Source organism: Zootoca vivipara, unplaced genomic scaffold, assembly GCF_963506605.1.
Source record: "Zootoca vivipara unplaced genomic scaffold, rZooViv1.1 SCAFFOLD_68, whole genome shotgun sequence".
Classification (NCBI taxonomy): Eukaryota; Metazoa; Chordata; class Lepidosauria; order Squamata; family Lacertidae; genus Zootoca; species Zootoca vivipara.
In genome coordinates, this window is record NW_026801987.1 from 172 (window position 1) to 7000 (window position 6829).

A 6829-nucleotide genomic window follows, 5' to 3' on the forward strand; every position below is an offset into this window, starting at 1 on the left:
TTCCAGTCGTCACCGACACCTGGGGGGGACCTGGGGAGGGGAGAAGGGGAGCTTGGAAGGGGGGTGGATGTGAGGGACAGGGGATATCGCGAAGTCCCTCCCCTCCTGAGTTCAAGCCCAGCACTGACCACAGGGGAAAGCAGAGGGAGCTCTGATTCCAGTGGGGAAGCAGGAAGTCGGGTCCGAGGCTCAGGCAAGGTAGCGGAGCCAGGGTCCCAGGTGGGACAGGAAGGGGCAAGTAAGGGGGGGAGACCCATCCCCCCAACGCCAGAATTACGCAGAAAGAGGAGGGGCAAGAGAATGGGGCTTCCGAGGCTTTTGTGCTGGGGAAAGACGCGCCAAAAGTCATTCGGAGGTTCTGATACCGACTGACCACATCACTCCTTGTAAATAGCAATGACTTTAGCACTGTAAATACGCAGCACCAATAAAAGAATAAAATGCAGAGCTGCGTAGCGTAGTTACTCTGAAGTAGCCTACTCCGGCCACTGTGACAAAATCTTTTGAAATAAAACCAAGTCTTGATTGTGTTAGCTTGCAGTTCTAACCTCACTTGGCTGAGAGGAAGCCTCACTGAATTCAGTTAGGCTTACTTCTGAGTAAGCATGGTTAGGATAGCAGCACAGTCTTTTGGGATTTATTTTCTCAGCCTCTGTTTTAACTTTTAATCTTTTTTGTGAGCGTCTCTCATTTTGACTTTAGCTTTATTCTATCTGCTCTAGGCTTATAGGAGAAAGCCCACAACTTTTAATTGTTGTTACATGACACTTAAGACCCCTTTAGTGTTGTTGTTTTTAAAGCTACTTTACATCTATTTCCTCTCATGTTATCTTAACTTTTCAGCTTTTGAGCTTCTTTGGACATTTGAAAAATTTCAGACGAGTCTTGCGGATATTTTATGCACGACCAGTGAGTATTTGTACCCTCTTAAGAACATTTTTCTTTTCTGTTTAAACAAACCACAGTTCCCTGTGACATTCAAATTTGGAGCTACAATTTAAAAAACAAAACAGGGGAGGCAAAGGTCTGGCCATACTGTTGTTGTTGGACTACAGCTCCCATCAGTCACAGCTAGCATGGCCAATGGTGAGGGATGGCAGGAGTTGTAGTTGGACATTTGGAGAACGCTAGGGTGAAGGCTAATGTACTTTCATATACTAGAAAGTCCACACCGGTGTCATAAATACACCAGACACCATGTCTGCAATATATGGATAACACTACTACTCTATCATGGGGGGTTGACCAGTGTATCTTCTGCCACTCCCTTCCTTTCCAAAAGGCTAAGTGTCCGGTTGAAACCAAGTATTTGAGCCTGTTCTGCACCTTCTCTCTCTTTGCAGAACTTCGGCGTCGCAGCCAGCAAGAGGCAGTGTGCGGAAGTGGAAGACATTTGCTCCATCTGCCAAGCTGAATTTCAGAAGCCTGTTCTTCTCATCTGCCAGGTAACTCACCAGTGTTATTCTCCTCCCGCTGCCCCGACGTTGTTCTGAACAACCAAACAATTCCTTAGAAGGTTACCCAGAGTTCCTCAGCGCACAGATCAGCAATGGTGGACACGGTTATTTGCTAGACAACATAACACTCACCTTCACTGCTCTGCAACTCATTGCCCTCCACCAGGGATGGGGAGTTTCAGGCCTGGAGGCCAAATGGAACCCTCCACACCTGTTTGGCCCTTGGGACACCCCTCACCAGCCCCTGCTTGGCGCTTGAGTGTTTTTGCCTGGCTGGGATGCATCCTTAAACTCTGATAATGCCGCTTGCTTGCCTGGATCAAGGGTGGAGAGGTGTGTGGGTGTGGGTGCGCGCGCACACACAAAGGTATAATTTACATTCATTGCTCCGACCCACTTTTGCCTCTGGCCTCATTATTATTTATTAAACTTGTATACCGCCCTTCATCTGAAGATCTCAGAGCGGTTTCAAAAGATAAAAATACAGACTAAAAGCACAAGAGAGGGAATGCTGCCCTTCAGCCAAGCCCTACACCACTTAAGGGATTTAGAAGTATGCTGAATGCTGTTGAGCTGCTGAGCTCCTTTGCACCCCATCGTACTCAAAGCAACCTTTCTCGTTTCAGCACATATTTTGTGAAGAATGCATTGCTCTGTGGTTCAACAGAGAGAGAACGTGCCCCCTGTGCAGAACCATTATCTCGGACCACATCAACAAGTGGAAAGATGGGGCAACTTCCGCACAACTACAGGTCTATTAAAAACCCTGTCGGACACAAGAACTACAGTTTGAATGCTGGTCTTTACCGTTTAAGGGGGTTGGGTGGAAAGGAGGCGTTAGAAGAAAAAGGTACTCAGGGGGTTAAGTCTACATACGTCCATCTCTCAACTGCTGCAGGACTTCGAGTCCATTCAGACATAAAGCAACTTGCTTTTGCTTGAAAGCCTCTTTTTCATGCTGAAGTCACCCTTCAGTTGCTGGTTGTGTGTAAAATATGCCAGAGCTCTGTTCTCCAACCTTGGTTCCCCTGGTGCCTTTGCACTAGAACGCCCATCGTCCCTGACCATTACTGGCAGGGGCTGCTGAGAGTTGTAGTCCAATTTCATCACGGGAACCAAAGCTGAATAACGTTGGTTGAGAAGTCCTCAAAACTTTTGGCAATAGCCTCAAATTCAGTTCCATGCAGATGTCTAAACCAGCCTGTTACCAAAGCACGAATAGGATCAGTATTGCACGTGATATGCTAAAAATCCAGTTTGCACAAATGTTGAGATTCTATATGAGCTACCACTTTATGCCACTTGGCTCCTGTAGAAGCTGCTGGTTCCTTATCCCTCCTGCCATTCCAGCAGTAGCTACTTATATTCATGCAAGAAAGTCACGAATGAATTTTTTGCTTCAATTATGCACACATAATTTTTCTACTTTTGTAAGCCTGGATTTTTAAAAAGCAAAATCTTATATTTTGTCAAACAACTACATTTTATTACAAAGCGGAAGAGATCTATTTTAGTGATACTTAAGACAACAACCTGTGGTATTACCTAAAAATTGGTGAGAATAAAAGCAGTTTTAATCCATTGGTCTGGGATTTCTCTTACTACCTCTTCTGCACGTATACGTTTTCCAACATATCATCAGTGAAACTGCTTATAAAAGTAACCAGTATTTTTTTTTTTTAAAAAAAACACCTAAATTCTCAGACGGTCACCATTTTGCATGGGGTTCTGTTCCTGGCCCCCACATGCATCCACGGAGCATGCAGAAGCCCATTCCACCCCCCGTTCTGCCCTCATCCGGGTCCAAAAGGACCTGCGTGTCAGTGGTCACACATCAATTGGATGCGTGCAAAATGGTCACTGTGTCTATAACATAAAGGCCTACAAGCCAAGGTAGAAACATGGCACTAGATGCAATTGTCATCATTCTCAGCCACTAGCAGGCTACAAGTTGCCCATCTATCTTAAGAAATTAACACTTGGCTGGACAGCACATCAATAAATGTTTTCTGAAAAACAAGTCTGTTAACTTGGAAGTCATGACTATTCCTTTTGATTGAAGAGTTGTGACTGACTTCTGTGTCACTGAGCAGTCATTTCACTGTATAGCGAAGTTTCTTTTAAAAAAAAAAACCAAACTCCAAATTAAGTCTACATTTGGTTTGAAGAGCCCATCAACTGCCCCTTGATCTGCAAACTTCGTAGCAACAGGAACTGCAAACTGAGATTCTTAAAGAGGGTGCACAATAAATAAATAATCAATATTCATACATTCATTCAAAGTTGCATTTAATTGCTATTTACATCCATTTGTTTTGAAATAAAGTATATATTATTACAGTAAATAATACAGAATGAAATGCAGGGAGGGTGTTTCTACCCCTCATACCATTCTTAGTAAGGCAGCTGTAGAATCTGATTTTTAACAGATGGTTTACAAAGCCAGCTAACATCTAGCAGAATGAACACCTCCTTAAAGCATACAGATGAAAATAAAAAAACCCACCAAACCTTGAAGCCCTTATGCAGTTTCCCCCCGCTTCCTTTCCTTCCCCAAAGGCTCAGACACCATGATGCAAACATGTTAAATTTCTGAAGATGCCTGCACAGTTCGAGACACCAGAGGTGATGAAAACTAGATCCCCATTTGCTCCTCTTCCAAGACCTTAGGGACAGCTGCTCACACCATCAAATATACTAAGCTGTCTTTGAGAAGAGACCAGGGATCACTCTACCATTGTTGCTGCCCAGATTTGATTCATATCAGTAGGGCTCAGAAGAGTTTGCTGAGCAGATGCGTGTGGCTCAGCAATGTTTGGTGGGTTGATTAGCATCCTCTTGCCAGAGAGGAGGAGGTAATAACATGGCAGCTGGGGTTTTCTTTTTCCCTTCCAGGTTCAGACCACCTTTCCTCTTCTGATATACATACCCAAGAGTGGGGAAGCAGTGGCACTCCAAAGGCTGCTGGTCTCCCAACAATCTCAGCCAGCAGTTTCAGTGGGAAAGGATGTTGGTGGAGGTCTAGCAGCATGTGGAGAGCCACAAGTGTCGCCCAACCCTGTCTTAAGACTCCCAAAACAGTAAGGAGAGAGGAACCAGTTCATGCATAAACCTGGGCAAGGATTCTTCACACAATTCCCTCCCGTGATAATGGGAGCTACACATAAAATTGGGCCGACGGTGCATAGCACCCAGGCCATCTACGTGAAGGAGGTGGGAGGTGATAAGCCACACAAGCCCACTTTGGCTGGCTGAGTGTTGATCAATGCGGGCCTTATGCAATGAGGAGAATGCAAACCCTGTTGCCCATTAAACGGCATACAGATCCCAACTAGCTACTATTTCTTGGCAATTCTGGGAACCTTCACTTTCATAAACAAGAACAGGAGCAGTAAACGGGAAGGGGTAGCCCCACCGGTCACAGCAACACTGCAGATCCGGTGTAGGCAACCGTTGGCCCTCCAGATGCTGCTGGGCCACAAGTTACATCGTCCTAGGCCTTTGGCTGTGTTTGCTAAGGCTGATGGGAGCTGTAGTTCAGCAACACCTGGAGAGCTAAAGGTGACCCACACAGGCTCTAGAAAAGAGGTCCTTCCATCAACTAGGTTAGAGCACAGGGGTTGTAACGAGAGCCAAAACACTCAGATGCTGTCTAATCTCACCCCAAATTCCCATGGGTTGCAAAAATTCAAATATACCATGTATTCAACAGGGAATGGCAATAGTTGGGATTTTTACACACCCACCCATAGATCTCTTGGAATGGGAGGGCTCTCAGGCCAGCTGATCTATTCACTTCTTTGTTCCTGAAAGTGAACAGCGGAATACAATTAGCACTGCTTACATTTCATTATCACGGATCTCTAGTGGAAATAATACATGGTTCAAGTTATCAAATTTTAATGCTTAAATATGTGGTTAGCCTCAGCAGGTATTAATCCCATTTTTTTAATAATATAATGGTACAAAAATCTATAAAAATCAAATTATAGCAAAATCCCAAGATTATAATTAAAAAAGCACATCTTGTACAAAATAAATCTTAATTCCTATACCTCAATGAAAACTTTTAAAGACTTTTTTTTAAAAAAGAAAGCACTTAAGTTCTCTGACAGTCACTGCATTTCACACACTAGCATTCTTTCTGAAGTCATACAGGAGTAAGAATTTCACTCCTTTTCAAAGTCTTGTGACTAATATAATATTGATACTATAACAGCTATATACAAAGAGAGAGAGAGAGAGAGAGAGAGAGAGAGAGAGAGAGAGAGAGAGAGAGAGAGAGAAAGAAGAATCAAGGTTTGGATATCTATTTATACAAATAAATACAGGATAACCCCATATTGCATAGTGTGTGCTTGCTGTCCCAAGTCAAGATTCAAGAGTTTCACAGTTCAAAGATGATGGACAGTTTAGGAAGTCGACTTAAGTGAAATGATTAAACTGGAAAACACAGATTCAAAACACTTTTGCCACCTTCTGCTGACTGTATTAGCCAACCAGATGGTTATATTTACCCAGAGCAGGACCACACACAAGATCACCAGAGATCTCTCATGTTAGGGAAGAGGTAGGGCTAACCCACTACCAAATGGGGCTTATTCTAAATTCGGCTCTCGTATGACTCCTGACCATTTCCATGGGGCCTGCCAACGTCATGGTTTCCAGATGTTGTGGGGCTAAATTTTCATCAGCCTTAAGCCAGAATGGCCAAAGGGCAATGGAAGCTGTGGTACACAACATCTGGGATGGAACCATGTTTGGCTACTCAACATAATCTCTCACACCCCAGGGAATTGTGCCTAACAGAACACTCCTGCTACTCAGAAGTAAGACCAATAAGTTCAACAGGACATACCCTGTGCCAATGGCACACGGAATTCTAGCACAACTGATTTCTGGCTTTCACAGTCAAAGCACAAGCCATCATCCACAACTATACTGCCTCCAATGCATAAAACGTGAGTGAACGGCAACGTCCACTTCACTGCATACTAGAGAAGCGATAAACATTTGGTTGTCTATAGAGTTACGGAAGTTGCCTTGATGCAGAAGTGGGGCAACTCTGGCCCTTCAGATTCTAGACTCCGACTCCCATCATCCCTGATTGGCCACGCTGGCTTTGGCTGAGGGAAGGTAGGAATCAAAAAACAACTGGAGGGCCACCACCCCTGCCTTAGCCGGATTTTCCTTGCAAAACCAAAAAGTGGAAAAACAGGTCAGCCCTAATAGCTCTTCAAAGTCAGCAAAAGCACCCAGGAACTGCCAAGTCATGCCCAAGGCCTGGTTGAGACGTTTATGCAGGTAGAGATAAACAGCCAAGCACTTTCCACCTTCCACCAGTTACCTGTGACGCAGGCACCACATAGGAC

The 6829-nt window shown here is 44.4% G+C and overlaps 1 long non-coding RNA gene across 1 annotated transcript; it reads left to right on the top strand.

Moving 5' to 3' along the window:
- Window positions 1–691: 691 nt before the first annotated feature.
- LOC132591560 (uncharacterized) lies at window positions 692–3040 on the top strand. Its single transcript, XR_009557043.1, has 3 exons — window positions 692–909; window positions 1344–1445; window positions 2084–3040. It is a non-coding gene; the product is annotated as an uncharacterized LOC132591560 (long non-coding RNA).
- The last annotated feature ends 3789 nt before the right edge of the window (window positions 3041–6829 follow it).